The sequence below is a fragment of the Meles meles genome, chromosome 17 (genome assembly GCF_922984935.1).
Source record: "Meles meles chromosome 17, mMelMel3.1 paternal haplotype, whole genome shotgun sequence".
Classification (NCBI taxonomy): domain Eukaryota; kingdom Metazoa; phylum Chordata; class Mammalia; order Carnivora; family Mustelidae; genus Meles; species Meles meles.
Window position 1 is genome coordinate 5,859,578 of NC_060082.1, and position 19,263 is coordinate 5,878,840.

Genomic DNA, 19,263 nt, shown 5'->3' on the forward strand with positions numbered 1-19,263 from the left:
GTCGAGGGCAGGGGTAGGCGTGGGCAGGCAGGCGGAGAGGGGTCGGGCGGCCGGACGGCCGCCGCCGTCCTCGTTAGTATAGTGGTGAGTATCCCCGCCTGTCACGCGGGAGACCGGGGTTCGATTCCCCGACGGGGAGGCGAGGCGAGACGCCGTTTTTGGGCGCCACCGGCGCCGCCCCCGCTCCGCGCAAACGCTTGCCCCGCCAGGGCCCTTGTCCTCCTCCCTCCGGCGTGCGGCCAGAGGCCGCCAGGGCCACGACGGCCGCCCGGCCTGCTCACCGTCGACCACCGCCACCCTTTTGCCTTCCTCGGCGTCGGGGCGGCGCGCCGGCGGGCTCGCCACAGCCCAGCCAGGGCCTTCCGTCGTGCCCGGGCCACCCCGGGCTCCCCGGTTATTGGACGCCGCCCGGTCTGGGCGGGGCGGGGGCGGAGGACGGATGGAGGGGACCGGACGGGACGGGGCGGGACGCGGGGGACGGGTGGGCCGCGGCTGGGTGGGGTCCTCCGTGGGCGCGGGATGTGGCCTCACCCAGCAGCCTGTGGAGAAGGGCCGGGGCGAGCGCGTGGCGGGAGGGAGGCGGATCTCGGGGGACGGGGATTCCCGGCCGGCAGAGGGGGCGTGGTGGGGGCGGGGGTGGTCCCCGGAGCGCCCCCCAAGGGCGGGTGGCGGGCGGGCCCGGGGAGCCGCCCAGCCGCGTGGGGCTGGCGCGGGTGGGACGCCGGGCGGCCTCTGCTGGCGCGAGCAGCTGCGCGGCGCTGTGGACCGGCGGGTCGTCGGGGCAGGGCCGCGGCGCGCTGGGCCGCCGAGGCGGTGACCAGAGCCGCGTGCAGACGCCGGGGCGAACCCTGGGCCGGCGTCTGGGGGCGGCCGGGCTGTGCAGCGTTGGTGGTATAGTGGTGAGCATAGCTGCCTTCCAAGCAGTTGACCCGGGTTCGATTCCCGGCCAATGCAGCTGGCCAACCTTTTGCGCGTCTCCAGGGCCCCGGTGGCCAGGCCCCATGGCAGCCGGGAGCCCGGAGCGCCCCCGAGGCCGGCGTGCTGCGGTGCTGAGGCGGCCGGAGCGGGTCCGCAGGTTGAGCGCCGGTGGCAGGGGAGGAGGCGCACGGCGTTTTGAGGGCGCTGCCAGCGGGGCAGGCGGATTGGCAGGGCGGGGGGGTGGCTGGCGGTGGCCAGGCAGGGGCCCCGGAGCCCAAGCAGAGGCGAGCGGGTGGGATGGAGGCGCCGGGTCCAGGGGGTGCGGGCCAGGCGCGGAACCCGACGCTCCCTGGTGGTCTAGTGGTTAGGATTCGGCGCTCTCACCGCCGCGGCCCGGGTTCGATTCCCGGTCAGGGAAGCCTTTCTTCTTCCTCTCGGCCTACCCACCTCCGCAGCGCATCGGCACGCACCCCCTTTTAGCCCAAGCTCCATGGCTTCTCCCTGGCCCCGTGGCCAGGGCGCCCGCACCAGGCCAGCCGCCCCGTCCAGCCCGAGCCTTGCCCTGTCGCGTCGGCCAGGCCAAGCCTTTTGGCCTCGCAGGTGGGGTGGGACTTCCGCGCCTCCCCTGGACGCTCACCTGCCCCCGCGCCCCCCCTTCGCCCCTCGGACACCACCCCAGAGGCCGCGGCCGCCTCTGTCCCCGCGGAGGGGCCCCCAACAGACGCCGGGACGGACGGCCACCGCAGGGACTTGGACTCTCCCGCGGCACACCGGGGCCGCCCGTGACCAGCGACCCCTTGCTGCTTCCTGAGGTGCTAGTTGGCGGCGTGGGTGCCTTGAAGAGGAGGGGGCGGTGGGAGTGGGAGTCGGGTCACCTGCTGGAGCCCCTGGTCCCCTCCCTCGCCCCCCACCCTCGGGCCAGCCACCGCTGGGGCCAGCTTCCACAGCACCGGCCACCCCCGGGGCTGGCGGCGTCTCCCCGGCGCCGGCGGGTGTGGGTCACCTGGGTGGCGGGCTCCAGCCGGGATGGGAGCAGAGAGGCACACCGCGGCGCCCGGCACGTGGAGTGGGCAAAGCGAATCTGGGCGCGTCCGGGTAGCCCGGCCCCCGGGCAGCGGAGGTTGGCGAGCGGGGAGATGCAGAAGGCCGCCGGGGAGAAGCCAACAGCCCTGCCGCTGCGAGGCGGTGGAGGCACACCGGACGCACACACAGGGTGGGCTTGGGGCCAACCCGCCCTTCCAGTCGCGTCACCAGTCGCCTGAATCCAAGGCAAAGTGGCCAGGGTGTTCCCTGCAACACCTGTCTTCCCCTCCGGTCTTTCCCACGGGCGCCTTCGGGCCCACCTAGCCCCGATCTCCTCCGCCCCTCTCTCCACCCCGTTCCCCGGGGTGTCCTCTTGTGCGGATGCTCCTCCGGCTCAGTCACAGGGCACAGTCTCCTTCCCGCCAGCGCTCGCACCCCTCGTCCGCAGGGGGTTTGCGGTCCACTCAGAGACGGTCTCCTACAGAGCCCCAGCGGACAGCCCGTGCGCCGCCCCAACCTGCCACAGCAGCCCACCCGCAGGACCGGGATGAGGTCGGGGCAGCGGTGGGAAGGAGCCCCTGTGAGCGCCCAGATCCTTCCCGTCGTCCCAGGAAGGCCCCTCTGCACCCTCGCGTGGGGGTGGCTGTGTGGGGGTGGGGGGTCGAGTCAGCGGCGGAGGGGGATAGGGCAGGATCAAGGTGTTGGCTGCCCTGGGTGGCCTCCCACGGGGGTGAGGGCACAGGGTGAAAAGGATCCCAGAAAGAGAGGAGGTCTGGGAGCAGCACGGGTGTGTGTGTTGACGGGGGAGGAGCGGGGCGAGGAACCGTGGGTCTGGTGGGACCCGGGGGAGACCGTGGCTGGCCACTCGGGCAGGGTCTCTGCAGAGGCTTGGGGCAGCAGGGGCCCCTTGCCCAGCTCCTTGCCCGGCACGTGTGTGCACCTGTGCAGGAGAATGAGATGCGAGGGAGGGGAGGGCACAGAGGGGCGGAGTGTGCCTGAGGATCCCGTGGGAGGCGGAGACCGAGTGCCGGCCTTGAGGGTGAGAGGTGGGTGGGGGCTACAAGGGGCGGGTGGAGACCGGAGGCTGGCGGGAGCAGCAGGCGGGCGGCGAGTGGTGGGGAGCGCGCCCCGGTGCCCTGCGAGAGGGCTGGAGGCTCCCCCGTGGTGGGAAGGACCCAGGAGGAGGAGGTGTGGGGGGCGGCAAAGACTGCTCTGCTGTGCTCTGCTCTGCTCTGCTGTGCTTTGCTGGGACCGTGCTGGGTGGTGGCGTGGGGCCCATGGGTGGGGTCCAAGGGGCGTGGGTGGGAAGCGGGCGGGCGGGCGGGCAGGCAGGCAAGGGCAACAGACAGAGTGAGCAGACCGCATCTGGGACCAGGCCTAGCGGTGGTGGGTGGGGGGGCGCGTCTGAGGGGAGATCACCGCCCCCTGGAGATCTCAACCGCCTGTCATCGGGACAACAGGTCACGTCTCGGGGGTCGTCCTGGGGTTGGGATTCCGAGAGGCCAAAGGCACCAAGGCGACGCTGGATCATTTCCCCCGGATCAGGACGTGGCTAGGAGGGGCCGTGGAGGCCGGGGACAGGTGTGGGGTTGTTGGGGCAGGAGGGGCTGGCAGGGGCGGCGGCGCAGGCTGCGCTGGTCCTCGTGTTGCTGGGTGTGAGCGACCGGGTGAGGACGGTAGTGGTGGACCTTTGCCGTCCATCGGTGACGGTCCGCGGGCTGCCGTGGTGGTGGTGTCGATGGTCCTGGCGGCGGCGGCGACCTCGGCGGTGGCGGGGACGGGGCCGGCGTCGGAACCGTGGGCCGTGCTGTCCGTGCCGGGGTGGTGGCGGTGGAGTGGGAGGAGGAGGAGGACTTCGGTGCTGTTGGTGACGAAGCCCATGCTGCTGCACGGGTCACACGGTGGACCCGGTCGTGCTGCTGATGGCGGCGGGACGGTGAAGGAGGCAGTGCTGTGGGCGGCGGTGCGGGAGCCGGCGTGGCGATGGTGGTCTAGGTCCTGCCGCCGCTGGTACTGGGGATGGGTGGTGGACTGGGTGGGGCGCGGGGTGGCCGAACGGACGGTGGAGGACTGGGCGCCGTTGGCACGGATGCCCGCGGCGATACGCTGGAGCTGGACGGGGTCCAGTTGGTGACGGCGTCGGTGACGGCGTCGGTGATGGTGAAGGACTTGAGTGCTGTTGGCCACGGAGCCCGTGGCGGTGTGGTGGCGGTGGGCTTGGTCCTGCAGGTGGCGGTGGTGGCGTTGGCGGCGGCCGCAGGGGTGCTGGCCCTGGTGCTGGCAGCGGTCCAGGCGCTGCCACGCTGGTGGGCTTGGTGGCTCCGCCGCCACTGCCACGGCTGCTGCTGTTGCCGAGAAGGGAAGGTTGGCGGTGCTGGAGGGGGAGCTTGGTGCCGGCGGTGGTCTTAGGGTTGGGAGCCCGGCGGAGTGGGCCTCGCTGGGGCAGCGACAGGATATAGAGCGCAGGGGGCTGGGGACGGGGGTGGGGGGGGGAGGTGCGGGGGGGGCGGGGCGGCTGCCGGGGGTGCGTCCAAGAGAGTTTGTGAGGGTCCCTGTGGGGGAATGGGATGTATCAGCGCTAGGGGTGGCAAGTTCATGGCTCCTGGTTTTGCCAAGAGAGGAGAACCTTGGGGCCGTGGGTGGAGTGAGGCAGGGAGCGAGCAAGTGTGGCGAAAGGCGTGGAGGTGGGGCGAGGCGCCCGCGTGGGCGCGCTGCAGGGCGGGTGGGTGTGTGGTGGGGGGGGGGGGCCGTGGCGGCAGTGCCGGAAGGGCCCCGGGTGCTGAGGTCTTGAAGAGCAAAGGGGCAAGGAGAGCGTGTAGGCGGGCCCGGGGCCTTGGGGTGTGGGTTGAGTTTGGTCCCCTGGGCCAGCGAAGCGGAGAGGAAGGGAAGGGGCGTCGGGGCAGGGGCAGGGCTCCCGGGAAGGAGCCGAGCTGGCTGAGGCCAGCGGGCTCCAGCCGGGGAGAGAGGAAGCCCTTCTGTGCGCTGGGGCTGCAGGGCCAAAAGGGGACGGCGTGCTGCATGGGCCGGGAATCGAACCCGGGCCTCCCGCGTGGCAGGCGAGAATTCTACCACTGAACCACCCATGCACCGATGGCGGTGGTCAACCGACGGCTCCAAACAGCGGTCCGGGCCGGAGCCAGGGCCAGAACCGGAGCCAGGGCCAGGGCCAGGGCCAGGGCCAGGGCCAGGGCGGCGGTCAGGACCAGGGCCAGGGCCAGGGCGGGGGTCAGGACCAGGGCCAGAGCCAGTCGTGTGAGCCTCCTGTTCCGCTGGAGCAGGAGGCGGCCGCGTGGTCCAGAGAGGAGGCTGCACGCACGTCTAGAGCGCTTGGGAGCGGCGGCCGCGGCAGAGATGGGCCGAGCGAGGCACAGTCGCCCGGAGGCGGACTAGGCTCCTCCTGCCTTTTCTCCCTGGTCCAGGGCCGCCGCCAGGGCCAAGCCCGGCCAGAACCCCAACCCCACCCAGCGCGGGCGATCATCTGGGGCAGGTGCAGCTGAGCACCGCCGTTCCCTTGGGCGGCTACTCTCCGCCGGACCCACAGGCCCTTTGGCGGATGGCTTTCCCGCCCGTGCCGCGTGGGCGCGATCCCGCGGGGCTGGGGAACGGAGCTGCGGTTGAGTGTGCGCACACGTGGGGTGCCATGGGGTGGCGTGAGTGTGGGTGGGTGTGTGGGGGTGGTTGGGTGGGTGTCCGCGGGGGCTCGTGCGCGCCGCACGCGTGTCGTGTGTAGGAGATGGAGGCCCCGGAGCGCCGCGAGCGTGGCCGAGGAGCGCTGAGGGTCTGAGCTCTGGCCCGCAGCTCTCCCTGGGGGTCCAACTCGGGCCGGTGGTGGAGAGGCAGGAGCCCTCGGCCGCTCGGGGCTGCTGGCTATCTGGCGGACAGGGAGCGCGGTGAGGGAGCGCCGCTGGGGTCCTCGGGTCCAGGCCGGGGGGCCGGGCTTGGGGCGCCCAGGTGGGAGGCCTGGGGATGCAGGGCTTCCTTCCGCCCAGCGCTCGGCGGAGCACTCATGCCGGGTTGGACTCCTGGGCCAGGCCCACCCAAGGCAGGGCCGTGTGGTGGGCCCGCGAGCAGATGGCTGGGCGGCCTGGGTCCCCGGCCGGAGGCAGGCGGGTGTGGCCAGGGTAAGGCGTCCAGGGCAGCGCGGGCCACCTGAGTGGGGTGTGGCGAGAATGGAACGGGGGCCGGGCGGGAAGGGCAGGGTGCTCGTCCCCCACCGTGCTCCTGGTGGCGGAAGCGCAGGGCTCTGAGAGCGAAGCACTGTTCAGCGGGCACCCGTGGGCGGGAGAAGCGAGGGCGGAGGGCTTTCGGCACTGGCGCACGCCGCTGGTCTGCAGGGGCCGGTGGGAGGGGCAAGAACGCAGCCCTCGGCAAGCGGGCGAGGAGGGAGTTGCCCAGGCCTGCGGCTGTGGGATCAGGTGAGAGAGGCGCGCGAGAGGGTGGACGAGGGCGTGTGCGCGCCAAGCCTGTGGTCCGGAGGGTCCAGGCGTCCGAGCTCCGTCCTGGGCCCCTTGCGCCGGGGTGTAGGGCCGCAGCGGCCCGCCAGGCAAGGACAGGGCTTGCCGGAGGGCGTGGCCCAGGCCCGCGGGGTCCCGTGCCCTGGTAGGGCAGGCCAAAAGGTGGGCCTGTCAGGAGTGGGATTCGAACCCACGCCTCCAGGGGAGACTGCGACCTGAACGCAGCGCCTTAGACCGCTCGGCCATCCTGACGGCGGGGCTGGGCGCGTCGCCGCTCGCCTGGCTGGGACCCGGCGCGAAGGCTGCCGCTGGCTGGCGGCGGTGTGGCTGCGCCAGGGACGGGACGCGCGCCGCCGCCGCCGCCGCCCTCGCACATCCCCCGGCGCGCGCCCAGAGGGCGGCGTCGGGCCCGCCTCTCTCGCCGCCGCCCCCAGCTCCTCCCCCTCTCCCTCCTCGGCCTCTGCCCTTCCTGGGCGCCCGTCCTCCTGGTCGCAGCCTCGCTTGTCCTGTGGGGCGGCTTCTCCCCGCGCGATCCGCGCCCGGCAGGGCAGAGGCCGTGGCGCGCTGGGAGTGTTGGGCCGGCGTCCGGGTCCGGGGTCCGTCCCGAGCCGGGCAGGGGGGCTGCTGGGACGGCGGACGACGTTGGTTTGGGGTCGGGTCCGGTGCGGCCCGCGGCGGGCGCCTGTGGAAAGCAGGGCGTCGAGGGCAGGGGTAGGCGTGGGCAGGCAGGCGGAGAGGGGTCGGGCGGCCGGACGGCCGCCGCCGTCCTCGTTAGTATAGTGGTGAGTATCCCCGCCTGTCACGCGGGAGACCGGGGTTCGATTCCCCGACGGGGAGGCGAGGCGAGACGCCCTTTTTGGGCGCCGCCGGCGCCGCCCCCGCTCCGCGCAAACGCTTGCCCCGCCAGGGCCCTTGTCCTCCTCCCTCCGGCGTGCGGCCAGAGGCCGCCAGGGCCACGACGGCCGCCCGGCCTGCTCACCGTCGACCACCGCCACCCTTTTGCCTTCCTCGGCGTCGGGGCGGCGCGCCGGCGGGCTCGCCACAGCCCAGCCAGGGCCTTCCGTCGTGCCCGGGCCACCCCGGGCTCCCCGGTTATTGGACGCCGCCCGGTCTGGGCGGGGCGGGGGCGGAGGACGGATGGAGGGGACCGGACGGGACGGGGCGGGACGCGGGGGACGGGTGGGCCGCGGCTGGGTGGGGTCCTCCGTGGGCGCGGGATGTGGCCTCACCCAGCAGCCTGTGGAGAAGGGCCGGGGCGAGCGCGTGGCGGGAGGGAGGCGGATCTCGGGGGACGGGGTTTCCCGGCCGGCAGAGGGGGCGTGGTGGGGGCGGGGGTGGTCCCCGGAGCGCCCCCCAAGGGCGGGTGGCGGGCGGGCCCGGGGAGCCGCCCAGCCGCGTGGGGCTGGCGCGGGTGGGACGCCGGGCGGCCTCTGCTGGCGCGAGCAGCTGCGCGGCGCTGTGGACCGGCGGGTCGTCGGGGCAGGGCCGCGGCGCGCTGGGCCGCCGAGGCGGTGACCAGAGCCGCGTGCAGACGCCGGGGCGAACCCTGGGCCGGCGTCTGGGTGAACGTGACGGCCACCGCAGGGACTTGGACTCTCCCGCGGCACACCGGGGCCGCCCGTGACCAGCGACCCCTTGCTGCTTCCTGAGGTGCTAGTTGGCGGCGTGGGTGCCTTGAAGAGGAGGGGGCGGTGGGAGTGGGAGTCAGGTCACCTGCTGGAGCCCCTGGTCCCCTCCCTCGCCCCCCACCCTCGGGCCAGCCACCGCTGGGGCCAGCTTCCACAGCACCGGCCACCCCCGGGGCTGGCGGCGTCTCCCCGGCGCCGGCGGGTGTGGGTCACCTGGGTGGCGGGCTCCAGCCGGGATGGGAGCAGAGAGGCACACCGCGGCGCCCGGCACGTGGAGTGGGCAAAGCGAATCTGGGCGCGTCCGGGTAGCCCCGCCCCCGGGCAGCGGAGGTTGGCGAGCGGGGAGATGCAGAAGGCCGCCGGGGAGAAGCCAACAGCCCTGCCGCTGCGAGGCGGTGGAGGCACACCGGACGCACACACAGGGTGGGCTTGGGGCCAACCGCGTCACCAGTCGCCTGAATCCAAGGCAAAGTGGCCAGGGTGTTCCCTGCAACACCTGTCTTCCCCTCCGGTCTTTCCCACGGGCGCCTTCGGGCCCACCTAGCCCCGATCTCCTCCGCCCCTCTCTCCACCCCGTTCCCCGGGGTGTCCTCTTGTGCGGATGCTCCTCCGGCTCAGTCACAGGGCACAGTCTCCTTCCCGCCAGCGCTCGCACCCCTCGTCCGCAGGGGGTTTGCGGTCCACTCAGAGACGGTCTCCTACAGAGCCCCAGCGGACAGCCCGTGCGCCGCCCCAACCTGCCACAGCAGCCCACCCGCAGGACCGGGATGAGGTCGGGGCAGCGGTGGGAAGGAGCCCCTGTGAGCGCCCAGATCCTTCCCGTCGTCCCAGGAAGGCCCCTCTGCACCCTCGCGTGGGGGTGGCTGTGTGGGGGTGGGGGGTCGAGTCAGCGGCGGAGGGGGATAGGGCAGGATCAAGGTGTTGGCTGCCCTGGGTGGCCTCCCACGGGGGTGAGGGCACAGGGTGAAAAGGATCCCAGAAAGAGGGGAGGTCTGGGAGCAGCACGGGTGTGTGTGTTGACGGGGGAGGAGCGGGGCGAGGAACCGTGGGTCTGGTGGGACCCGGGGGAGACCGTGGCTGGCCACTCGGGCAGGGTCTCTGCAGAGGCTTGGGGCGGCAGGGGCCCCTTGCCCAGCTCCTTGCCCGGCACGTGTGTGCACCTGTGCAGGAGAATGAGATGCGAGGGAGGGGAGGGCACAGAGGGGCGGAGTGTGCCTGAGGATCCCGTGGGAGGCGGAGACCGAGTGCCGGCCTTGAGGGTGAGAGGTGGGTGGGGGCTACAAGGGGCGGGTGGAGACCGGAGGCTGGCGGGAGCAGCAGGCGGGCGGCGAGTGGTGGGGAGCGTGCCCCGGTGCCCTGCGAGAGGGCTGGAGGCTCCCCCGTGGTGGGAAGGACCCAGGAGGAGGAGGTGTGGGGGGCGGCAAAGACTGCTCTGCTGTGCTCTGCTCTGCTCTGCTGTGCTTTGCTGGGACCGTGCTGGGTGGTGGCGTGGGGCCCATGGGTGGGGTCCAAGGGGCGTGGGTGGGAAGCGGGCGGGCGGGCGGGCAGGCAGGCAAGGGCAACAGACAGAGTGAGCAGACCGCATCTGGGACCAGGCCTAGCGGTGGTGGGTGGGGGGGCGCGTCTGAGGGGAGATCCACCGCCCCCTGGAGATCTCAACCGCCTGTCATCGGGACGACAGGTCACGTCTCGGGGGTCGTCCTGGGGTTGGGATTCCGAGAGGCCAAAGGCACCAAGGCGACGCTGGATCATTTCCCCCGGATCAGGACGTGGCTAGGAGGGGCCGTGGAGGCCGGGGACAGGTGTGGGGATGTTGGGGCAGGAGGGGCTGGCAGGGGCGGCGGCGCAGGCTGCGCTGGTCCTCGTGTTGCTGGGTGTGAGCGACCGGGTGAGGACGGTAGTGGTGGACCTTTGCCGTCCATCGGTGACGGTCCGCGAGCTGCCGTGGTGGTGGTGTCGATGGTCCTGGCGGCGGCGGCGACCTCGGCGGTGGCGGGGACGGGGCCGGCGTCGGAACCGTGGGCCGTGCTGTCCGTGCCGGGGTGGTGGCGGTGGAGTGGGAGGAGGAGGAGGACTTCGGTGCTGTTGGTGACGAAGCCTATGCTGCTGCACGGGTCACACGGTGGACCCGGTCGTGCTGCTGATGGCGGCGGGACGGTGAAGGAGGCAGTGCTGTGGGCGGCGGTGCGGGAGCCGGCGTGGCGATGGTGGTCTAGGTCCTGCCGCCGCTGGTACTGGGGATGGGTGGTGGACTGGGTGGGGCGCGGGGTGGCCGAACGGACGGTGGAGGACTGGGCGCCGTTGGCACGGATGCCCGCGGCGATACGCTGGAGCTGGACGGGGTCCAGTTGGTGACGGCGTCGGTGACGGCGTCGGTGATGGTGAAGGACTTGAGTGCTGTTGGCCACGGAGCCCGTGGCGGTGTGGTGGCGGTGGGCTTGGTCCTGCAGGTGGCGGTGGTGGCGTTGGCGGCGGCCGCAGGGGTGCTGGCCCTGGTGCTGGCAGCGGTCCAGGCGCTGCCACGCTGGTGGGCTTGGTGGCTCCGCCGCCACTGCCACGGCTGCTGCTGTTGCCGAGAAGGGAAGGTTGGCGGTGCTGGAGGGGGAGCTTGGTGCCGGCGGTGGTCTTCGGGTTGGGAGCCCGGCGGAGTGGGCCTCGCTGGGGCAGCGACAGGATATAGAGCGCAGGGGGCTGGGGACGGGGGTGGGGGGGGGAGGTGCGGGGGGGGGGGCGGGGCGGCTGCCGGGGGTGCGTCCAAGAGAGTTTGTGAGGGTCCCTGTGGGGGAATGGGATGTATCAGCGCTAGGGGTGGCAAGTTCATGGCTCCTGGTTTTGCCAAGAGAGGAGAACCTTGGGGCCGTGGGTGGAGTGAGGCAGGGAGCGAGCAAGTGTGGCGAAAGGCGTGGAGGTGGGGCGAGGCGCCCGCGTGGGCGCGCTGCGGGGCGGGTGGGTGTGTGGTGGTGGGGGGGCCGTGGCGGCAGTGCCGGAAGGGCCCCGGGTGCTGAGGTCTTGAAGAGCAAAGGGGCAAGGAGAGCGTGTAGGCGGGCCCGGGGCCTTGGGGTGTGGGTTGAGTTTGGTCCCCTGGGCCAGCGAAGCGGAGAGGAAGGGAAGGGGCGTCGGGGCAGGGGCAGGGCTCCCGGGAAGGAGCCGAGCTGGCTGAGGCCAGCGGGCTCCAGCCGGGGAGAGAGGAAGCCCTTCTGTGCGCTGGGGCTGCAGGGCCAAAAGGGGACGGCGTGCTGCATGGGCCGGGAATCGAACCTGGGCCTCCCGCGTGGCAGGCGAGAATTCTACCACTGAACCACCCATGCACCGATGGCGGTGGTCAACCGACGGCTCCAAACAGCGGTCCGGGCCGGAGCCAGGGCCAGAACCGGAGCCAGGGCCAGGGCCAGGGCCAGGGCCAGGGCCAGGGCCAGGGCCAGGGCCAGGGCGGCGGTCAGGACCAGGGCCAGGGCCAGGGCGGGGGTCAGGACCAGGGCCAGAGCCAGTCGTGTGAGCCTCCTGTTCCGCTGGAGCAGGAGGCGGCCGCGTGGTCCAGAGAGGAGGCTGCACGCACGTCTAGAGCGCTTGGGAGCGGCGGCCGCGGCAGAGATGGGCCGAGCGAGGCACAGTCGCCCGGAGGCGGACTAGGCTCCTCCTGCCTTTTCTCCCTGGTCCAGGGCCGCCGCCAGGGCCAAGCCCGGCCAGAACCCCAACCCCACCCAGCGCGGGCGATCATCTGGGGCAGGTGCAGCTGAGCACCGCCGTTCCCTTGGGCGGCTACTCTCCGCCGGACCCACAGGCCCTTTGGCGGATGGCTTTCCCGCCCGTGCCGCGTGGGCGCGATCCCGCGGGGCTGGGGAACGGAGCTGCGGTTGAGTGTGCGCACACGTGGGGTGCCATGGGGTGGCGTGAGTGTGGGTGGGTGTGTGGGGGTGGTTGGGTGGGTGTCCGCGGGGGCTCGTGCGCGCCGCACGCGTGTCGTGTGTAGGAGATGGAGGCCCCGGAGCGCCGCGAGCGTGGCCGAGGAGCGCTGAGGGTCTGAGCTCTGGCCCGCAGCTCTCCCTGGGGGTCCAACTCGGGCCGGTGGTGGAGAGGCAGGAGCCCTCGGCCGCTCGGGGCTGCTGGCTATCTGGCGGACAGGGAGCGCGGTGAGGGAGCGCCGCTGGGGTCCTCGGGTCCAGGCCGGGGGGGGGGGCCGGGCTTGGGGCGCCCAGGTGGGAGGCCTGGGGATGCAGGGCTTCCTTCCGCCCAGCGCTCGGCGGAGCACTCATGCCGGGTTGGACTCCTGGGCCAGGCCCACCCAAGGCAGGGCCGTGTGGTGGGCCCGCGAGCAGATGGCTGGGCGGCCTGGGTCCCCGGCCGGAGGCAGGCGGGTGTGGCCAGGGTAAGGCGTCCAGGGCAGCGCGGGCCACCTGAGTGGGGTGTGGCGAGAATGGAACGGGGGCCGGGCGGGAAGGGCAGGGTGCTCGTCCCCCACCGTGCTCCTGGTGGCGGAAGCGCAGGGCTCTGAGAGCGAAGCACTGTTCAGCGGGCACCCGTGGGCGGGAGAAGCGAGGGCGGAGGGCTTTCGGCACTGGCGCACGCCGCTGGTCTGCAGGGGCCGGTGGGAGGGGCAAGAACGCAGCCCTCGGCAAGCGGGCGAGGAGGGAGTTGCCCAGGCCTGCGGCTGTGGGATCAGGTGAGAGAGGCGCGCGAGAGGGTGGACGAGGGCGTGTGCGCGCCAAGCCTGTGGTCCGGAGGGTCCAGGCGTCCGAGCTCCGTCCTGGGCCCCTTGCGCCGGGGTGTAGGGCCGCAGCGGCCCGCCAGGCAAGGACAGGGCTTGCCGGAGGGCGTGGCCCAGGCCCGCGGGGTCCCGTGCCCTGGTAGGGCAGGCCAAAAGGTGGGCCTGTCAGGAGTGGGATTCGAACCCACGCCTCCAGGGGAGACTGCGACCTGAACGCAGCGCCTTAGACCGCTCGGCCATCCTGACGGCGGGGCTGGGCGCGTCGCCGCTCGCCTGGCTGGGACCCGGCGCGAAGGCTGCCGCTGGCTGGCGGCGGTGTGGCTGCGCCAGGGACGGGACGCGCGCCGCCGCCGCCGCCGCCCTCGCACATCCCCCGGCGCGCGCCCAGAGGGCGGCGTCGGGCCCGCCTCTCTCGCCGCCGCCCCCAGCTCCTCCCCCTCTCCCTCCTCGGCCTCTGCCCTTCCTGGGCGCCCGTCCTCCTGGTCGCAGCCTCGCTTGTCCTGTGGGGCGGCTTCTCCCCGCGCGATCCGCGCCCGGCAGGGCAGAGGCCGTGGCGCGCTGGGAGTGTTGGGCCGGCGTCCGGGTCCGGGGTCCGTCCCGAGCCGGGCAGGGGGGCTGCTGGGACGGCGGACGACGTTGGTTTGGGGTCGGGTCCGGTGCGGCCCGCGGCGGGCGCCTGTGGAAAGCAGGGCGTCGAGGGCAGGGGTAGGCGTGGGCAGGCAGGCGGAGAGGGGTCGGGCGGCCGGACGGCCGCCGCCGTCCTCGTTAGTATAGTGGTGAGTATCCCCGCCTGTCACGCGGGAGACCGGGGTTCGATTCCCCGACGGGGAGGCGAGGCGAGACGCCCTTTTTGGGCGCCGCCGGCGCCGCCCCCGCTCCGCGCAAACGCTTGCCCCGCCAGGGCCCTTGTCCTCCTCCCTCCGGCGTGCGGCCAGAGGCCGCCAGGGCCACGACGGCCGCCCGGCCTGCTCACCGTCGACCACCGCCACCCTTTTGCCTTCCTCGGCGTCGGGGCGGCGCGCCGGCGGGCTCGCCACAGCCCAGCCAGGGCCTTCCGTCGTGCCCGGGCCACCCCGGGCTCCCCGGTTATTGGACGCCGCCCGGTCTGGGCGGGGCGGGGGCGGAGGACGGATGGAGGGGACCGGACGGGACGGGGCGGGACGCGGGGGACGGGTGGGCCGCGGCTGGGTGGGGTCCTCCGTGGGCGCGGGATGTGGCCTCACCCAGCAGCCTGTGGAGAAGGGCCGGGGCGAGCGCGTGGCGGGAGGGAGGCGGATCTCGGGGGACGGGGTTTCCCGGCCGGCAGAGGGGGCGTGGTGGGGGCGGGGGTGGTCCCCGGAGCGCCCCCCAAGGGCGGGTGGCGGGCGGGCCCGGGGAGCCGCCCAGCCGCGTGGGGCTGGCGCGGGTGGGACGCCGGGCGGCCTCTGCTGGCGCGAGCAGCTGCGCGGCGCTGTGGACCGGCGGGTCGTCGGGGCAGGGCCGCGGCGCGCTGGGCCGCCGAGGCGGTGACCAGAGCCGCGTGCAGACGCCGGGGCGAACCCTGGGCCGGCGTCTGGGGGCGGCCCGGGCTGTGCAGCGTTGGTGGTATAGTGGTGAGCATAGCTGCCTTCCAAGCAGTTGACCCGGGTTCGATTCCCGGCCAACGCAGCTGGCCAACCTTTTGCGCGTCTCCAGGGCCCCGGTGGCCAGGCCCCATGGCAGCCGGGAGCCCGGAGCGCCCCCGAGGCCGGCGCGCTGCGGTGCTGAGGCGGCCGGAGCGGGTCCGCAGGTTGAGCGCCGGTGGCAGGGGAGGAGGCGCACGGCGTTTTGAGGGCGCTGCCAGCGGGGCAGGCGGATTGGCAGGGCGGGGGGGTGGCTGGCGGTGGCCAGGCAGGGGCCCCGGAGCCCAAGCAGAGGCGAGCGGGTGGGATGGAGGCGCCGGGTCCAGGGGGTGCGGGCCAGGCGCGGCACCCGACGCTCCCTGGTGGTCTAGTGGTTAGGATTCGGCGCTCTCACCGCCGCGGCCCGGGTTCGATTCCCGGTCAGGGAAGCCTTTCTTCTTCCTCTCGGCCTACCCACCTCCGCAGCGCATCGGCACGCACCCCCTTTTAGCCCAAGCTCCATGGCTTCTCCCTGGCCCCGTGGCCAGGGCGCCCGCACCAGGCCAGCCGCCCCGTCCAGCCCGAGCCTTGCCCTGTCGCGTCGGCCAGGCCAAGCCTTTTGGCCTCGCAGGTGGGGTGGGACTTCCGCGCCTCCCCTGGACGCTCACCTGCCCCCGCGCCCCCCCTTCGCCCCTCGGACACCACCCCAGAGGCCGCGGCCGCCTCTGTCCCCGCGGAGGGGCCCCCAACAGACGCCGGGACGGACGGCCACCGCAGGGACTTGGACTCTCCCGCGGCACACCGGGGCCGCCCGTGACCAGCGACCCCTTGCTGCTTCCTGAGGTGCTAGTTGGCGGCGTGGGTGCCTTGAAGAGGAGGGGGCGGTGGGAGTGGGAGTCGGGTCACCTGCTGGAGCCCCTGGTCCCCTCCCTCGCCCCCCACCCTCGGGCCAGCCACCGCTGGGGCCAGCTTCCACAGCACCGGCCACCCCCGGGGCTGGCGGCGTCTCCCCGGCGCCGGCGGGTGTGGGTCACCTGGGTGGCGGGCTCCAGCCGGGATGGGAGCAGAGAGGCACACCGCGGCGCCCGGCACGTGGAGTGGGCAAAGCGAATCTGGGCGCGTCCGGGTAGCCCGGCCCCCGGGCAGCGGAGGTTGGCGAGCGGGGAGATGCAGAAGGCCGCCGGGGAGAAGCCAACAGCCCTGCCGCTGCGAGGCGGTGGAGGCACACCGGACGCACACACAGGGTGGGCTTGGGGCCAACCCGCCCTTCCAGTCGCGTCACCAGTCGCCTGAATCCAAGGCAAAGTGGCCAGGGTGTTCCCTGCAACACCTGTCTTCCCCTCCGGTCTTTCCCACGGGCGCCTTCGGGCCCACCTAGCCCCGATCTCCTCCGCCCCTCTCTCCACCCCGTTCCCCGGGGTGTCCTCTTGTGCGGATGCTCCTCCGGCTCAGTCACAGGGCACAGTCTCCTTCCCGCCAGCGCTCGCACCCCTCGTCCGCAGGGGGTTTGCGGTCCACTCAGAGACGGTCTCCTACAGAGCCCCAGCGGACAGCCCGTGCGCCGCCCCAACCTGCCACAGCAGCCCACCCGCAGGACCGGGATGAGGTCGGGGCAGCGGTGGGAAGGAGCCCCTGTGAGCGCCCAGATCCTTCCCGTCGTCCCAGGAAGGCCCCTCTGCACCCTCGCGTGGGGGTGGCTGTGTGGGGGTGGGGGGTCGAGTCAGCGGCGGAGGGGGATAGGGCAGGATCAAGGTGTTGGCTGCCCTGGGTGGCCTCCCACGGGGGTGAGGGCACAGGGTGAAAAGGATCCCAGAAAGAGGGGAGGTCTGGGAGCAGCACGGGTGTGTGTGTTGACGGGGGAGGAGCGGGGCGAGGAACCGTGGGTCTGGTGGGACCCGGGGGAGACCGTGGCTGGCCACTCGGGCAGGGTCTCTGCAGAGGCTTGGGGCGGCAGGGGCCCCTTGCCCAGCTCCTTGCCCGGCACGTGTGTGCACCTGTGCAGGAGAATGAGATGCGAGGGAGGGGAGGGCACAGAGGGGCGGAGTGTGCCTGAGGATCCCGTGGGAGGCGGAGACCGAGTGCCGGCCTTGAGGGTGAGAGGTGGGTGGGGGCTACAAGGGGCGGGTGGAGACCGGAGGCTGGCGGGAGCAGCAGGCGGGCGGCGAGTGGTGGGGAGCGTGCCCCGGTGCCCTGCGAGAGGGCTGGAGGCTCCCCCGTGGTGGGAAGGACCCAGGAGGAGGAGGTGTGGGGGGCGGCAAAGACTGCTCTGCTGTGCTCTGCTCTGCTCTGCTGTGCTTTGCTGGGACCGTGCTGGGTGGTGGCGTGGGGCCCATGGGTGGGGTCCAAGGGGCGTGGGTGGGAAGCGGGCGGGCGGGCGGGCAGGCAGGCAAGGGCAACAGACAGAGTGAGCAGACCGCATCTGGGACCAGGCCTAGCGGTGGTGGGTGGGGGGGCGCGTCTGAGGGGAGATCCACCGCCCCCTGGAGATCTCAACCGCCTGTCATCGGGACGACAGGTCACGTCTCGGGGGTCGTCCTGGGGTTGGGATTCCGAGAGGCCAAAGGCACCAAGGCGACGCTGGATCATTTCCCCCGGATCAGGACGTGGCTAGGAGGGGCCGTGGAGGCCGGGGACAGGTGTGGGGATGTTGGGGCAGGAGGGGCTGGCAGGGGCGGCGGCGCAGGCTGCGCTGGTCCTCGTGTTGCTGGGTGTGAGCGACCGGGTGAGGACGGTAGTGGTGGACCTTTGCCGTCCATCGGTGACGGTCCGCGAGCTGCCGTGGTGGTGGTGTCGATGGTCCTGGCGGCGGCGGCGACCTCGGCGGTGGCGGGGACGGGGCCGGCGTCGGAACCGTGGGCCGTGCTGTCCGTGCCGGGGTGGTGGCGGTGGAGTGGGAGGAGGAGGAGGACTTCGGTGCTGTTGGTGACGAAGCCTATGCTGCTGCACGGGTCACACGGTGGACCCGGTCGTGCTGCTGATGGCGGCGGGACGGTGAAGGAGGCAGTGCTGTGGGCGGCGGTGCGGGAGCCGGCGTGGCGATGGTGGTCTAGGTCCTGCCGCCGCTGGTACTGGGGATGGGTGGTGGACTGGGTGGGGCGCGGGGTGGCCGAACGGACGGTGGAGGACTGGGCGCCGTTGGCACGGATGCCCGCGGCGATACGCTGGAGCTGGACGGGGTCCAGTTGGTGACGGCGTCGGTGACGGCGTCGGTGATGGTGAAGGACTTGAGTGCTGTTGGCCACGGAGCCCGTGGCGGTGTGGTGGCGGTGGGCTTGGTCCTGCAGGTGGCGGTGGTGGCGTTGGCGGCGGCCGCAGGGGTGCTGGCCCTGGTGCTGGCAGCGGTCCAGGCGCTGCCACGCTGGTGGGCTTGGTGGCTCCGCCGCCACTGCCACGGCTGCTGCTGTTGCCGAGAAGGGAAGGTTGGCGGTGCTGGAGGGGGAGCTTGGTGCCGGCGGTGGTCTTCGGGTTGGGAGCCCGGCGGAGTGGGCCTCGCTGGGGCAGCGACAGGATATAGAGCGCAGGGGGCTGGGGACGGGGGTGGGGGGGGGAGGTGCGGGGGGGGGGGCGGGGCGGCTGCCGGGGGTGCGTCCAAGAGAGTTTGTGAGGGTCCCTGTGGGGGAATGGGATGTATCAGCGCTAGGGGTGGCAAGTTCATGGCTCCTGGTTTTGCCAAGAGAGGAGAACCTTGGGGCCGTGGGTGGAGTGAGGCAGGGAGCGAGCAAGTGTGGCGAAAGGCGTGGAGGTGGGGCGAGGCGCCCGCGTGGGCGCGCTGCGGGGCGGGTGGGTGTGTGGTGGTGGGGGGGCCGTGGCGGCAGTGCCGGAAGGGCCCCGGGTGCTGAGGTCTTGAAGAGCAAAGGGGCAAGGAGAGCGTGTAGGCGGGCCCGGGGCCTTGGGGTGTGGGTTGAGTTTGGTCCCCTGGGCCAGCGAAGCGGAGAGGAAGGGAAGGGGCGTCGGGGCAGGGGCAGGGCTCCCGGGAAGGAGCCGAGCTGGCTGAGGCCAGCGGGCTCCAGCCGGGGAGAGAGGAAGCCCTTCTGTGCGCTGGGGCTGCAGGGCCAAAAGGGGACGGCGTGCTGCATGGGCCGGGAATCGAACCCGGGCCTCCCGCGTGGCAGGCGAGAATTCTACCACTGAACCACCCATGCACCGATGGCGGTGGTCAACCGACGGCTCCAAACAGCGGTCCGGGCCGGAGCCAGGGCCAGAACCGGAGCCAGGGCCAGGGCCAGGGCCAGGGCCAGGGCCAGGGCCAGGGCCAGGGCGGCGGTCAGGACCAGGGCCAGGGCCAGGGCGGGGGTCAGGACCAGGGCCAGAGCCAGTCGTGTGAGCCTCCTGTTCCGCTGGAGCAGGAGGCGGCCGCGTGGTCCAGAGAGGAGGCTGCACGCACGTCTAGAGCGCTTGGGAGCGGCGGCCGCGGCAGAGATGGGCCGAGCGAGGCACAGTCGCCCGGAGGCGGACTAGGCTCCTCCTGCCTTTTCTCCCTGGTCCAGGGCCGCCGCCAGGGCCAAGCCCGGCCAGAACCCCAACCCCACCCAGCGCGGGCGATCATCTGGGGCAGGTGCAGCTGAGCACCGCCGTTCCCTTGGGCGGCTACTCTCCGCCGGACCCACAGGCCCTTTGGCGGATGGCTTTCCCGCCCGTGCCGCGTGGGCGCGATCCCGCGGGGCTGGGGAACGGAGCTGCGGTTGAGTGTGCGCACACGTGGGGTGCCATGGGGTGGCGTGAGTGTGGGTGGGTGTGTGGGGGTGGTTGGGTGGGTGTCCGCGGGGGCTCGTGCGCGCCGCACGCGTGTCGTGTGTAGGAGATGGAGGCCCCGGAGCGCCGCGAGCGTGGCCGAGGAGCGCTGAGGGTCTGAGCTCTGGCCCGCAGCTCTCCCTGGGGGTCCAACTCGGGCCGGTGGTGGAGAGGCAGGAGCCCTCGGCCCCTCGGGGCTGCTGGCTATCTGGCGGACAGGGAGC

General features: G+C 73.2%; 12 non-coding genes across 12 annotated transcripts; 7 read left to right on the top strand and 5 right to left on the bottom strand.

Moving 5' to 3' along the window:
* The first annotated feature begins 67 nt into the window (after nt 1–67).
* Nucleotides 68–139, top strand: TRNAD-GUC. Its single transcript has one exon. It is a non-coding gene; the product is annotated as a tRNA-Asp (tRNA).
* Nucleotides 140–882: 743 nt separating this feature from the next.
* TRNAG-UCC lies at nt 883–954 on the top strand. The gene has a single exon. It is a non-coding gene; the product is annotated as a tRNA-Gly (tRNA).
* A 310-nt stretch (nt 955–1,264) lies between these two features.
* Nucleotides 1,265–1,336, top strand: TRNAE-CUC. Its single transcript has one exon. It is a non-coding gene; the product is annotated as a tRNA-Glu (tRNA).
* A 3,620-nt stretch (nt 1,337–4,956) lies between these two features.
* On the bottom strand, nt 4,957–5,027 carry TRNAG-GCC. The gene has a single exon. It is a non-coding gene; the product is annotated as a tRNA-Gly (tRNA).
* A 1,537-nt stretch (nt 5,028–6,564) lies between these two features.
* Nucleotides 6,565–6,647, bottom strand: TRNAL-CAG. The gene has a single exon. It is a non-coding gene; the product is annotated as a tRNA-Leu (tRNA).
* Nucleotides 6,648–7,160: 513 nt separating this feature from the next.
* Nucleotides 7,161–7,232, top strand: TRNAD-GUC. The gene has a single exon. It is a non-coding gene; the product is annotated as a tRNA-Asp (tRNA).
* Nucleotides 7,233–11,260: 4,028 nt separating this feature from the next.
* Nucleotides 11,261–11,331, bottom strand: TRNAG-GCC. Its single transcript has one exon. It is a non-coding gene; the product is annotated as a tRNA-Gly (tRNA).
* A 1,560-nt stretch (nt 11,332–12,891) lies between these two features.
* Nucleotides 12,892–12,974, bottom strand: TRNAL-CAG. Its single transcript has one exon. It is a non-coding gene; the product is annotated as a tRNA-Leu (tRNA).
* A 513-nt stretch (nt 12,975–13,487) lies between these two features.
* On the top strand, nt 13,488–13,559 carry TRNAD-GUC. The gene has a single exon. It is a non-coding gene; the product is annotated as a tRNA-Asp (tRNA).
* Nucleotides 13,560–14,303: 744 nt separating this feature from the next.
* Nucleotides 14,304–14,375, top strand: TRNAG-UCC. The gene has a single exon. It is a non-coding gene; the product is annotated as a tRNA-Gly (tRNA).
* Nucleotides 14,376–14,685: 310 nt separating this feature from the next.
* Nucleotides 14,686–14,757, top strand: TRNAE-CUC. The gene has a single exon. It is a non-coding gene; the product is annotated as a tRNA-Glu (tRNA).
* A 3,622-nt stretch (nt 14,758–18,379) lies between these two features.
* Nucleotides 18,380–18,450, bottom strand: TRNAG-GCC. The gene has a single exon. It is a non-coding gene; the product is annotated as a tRNA-Gly (tRNA).
* Nucleotides 18,451–19,263: the final 813 nt, after the last annotated feature.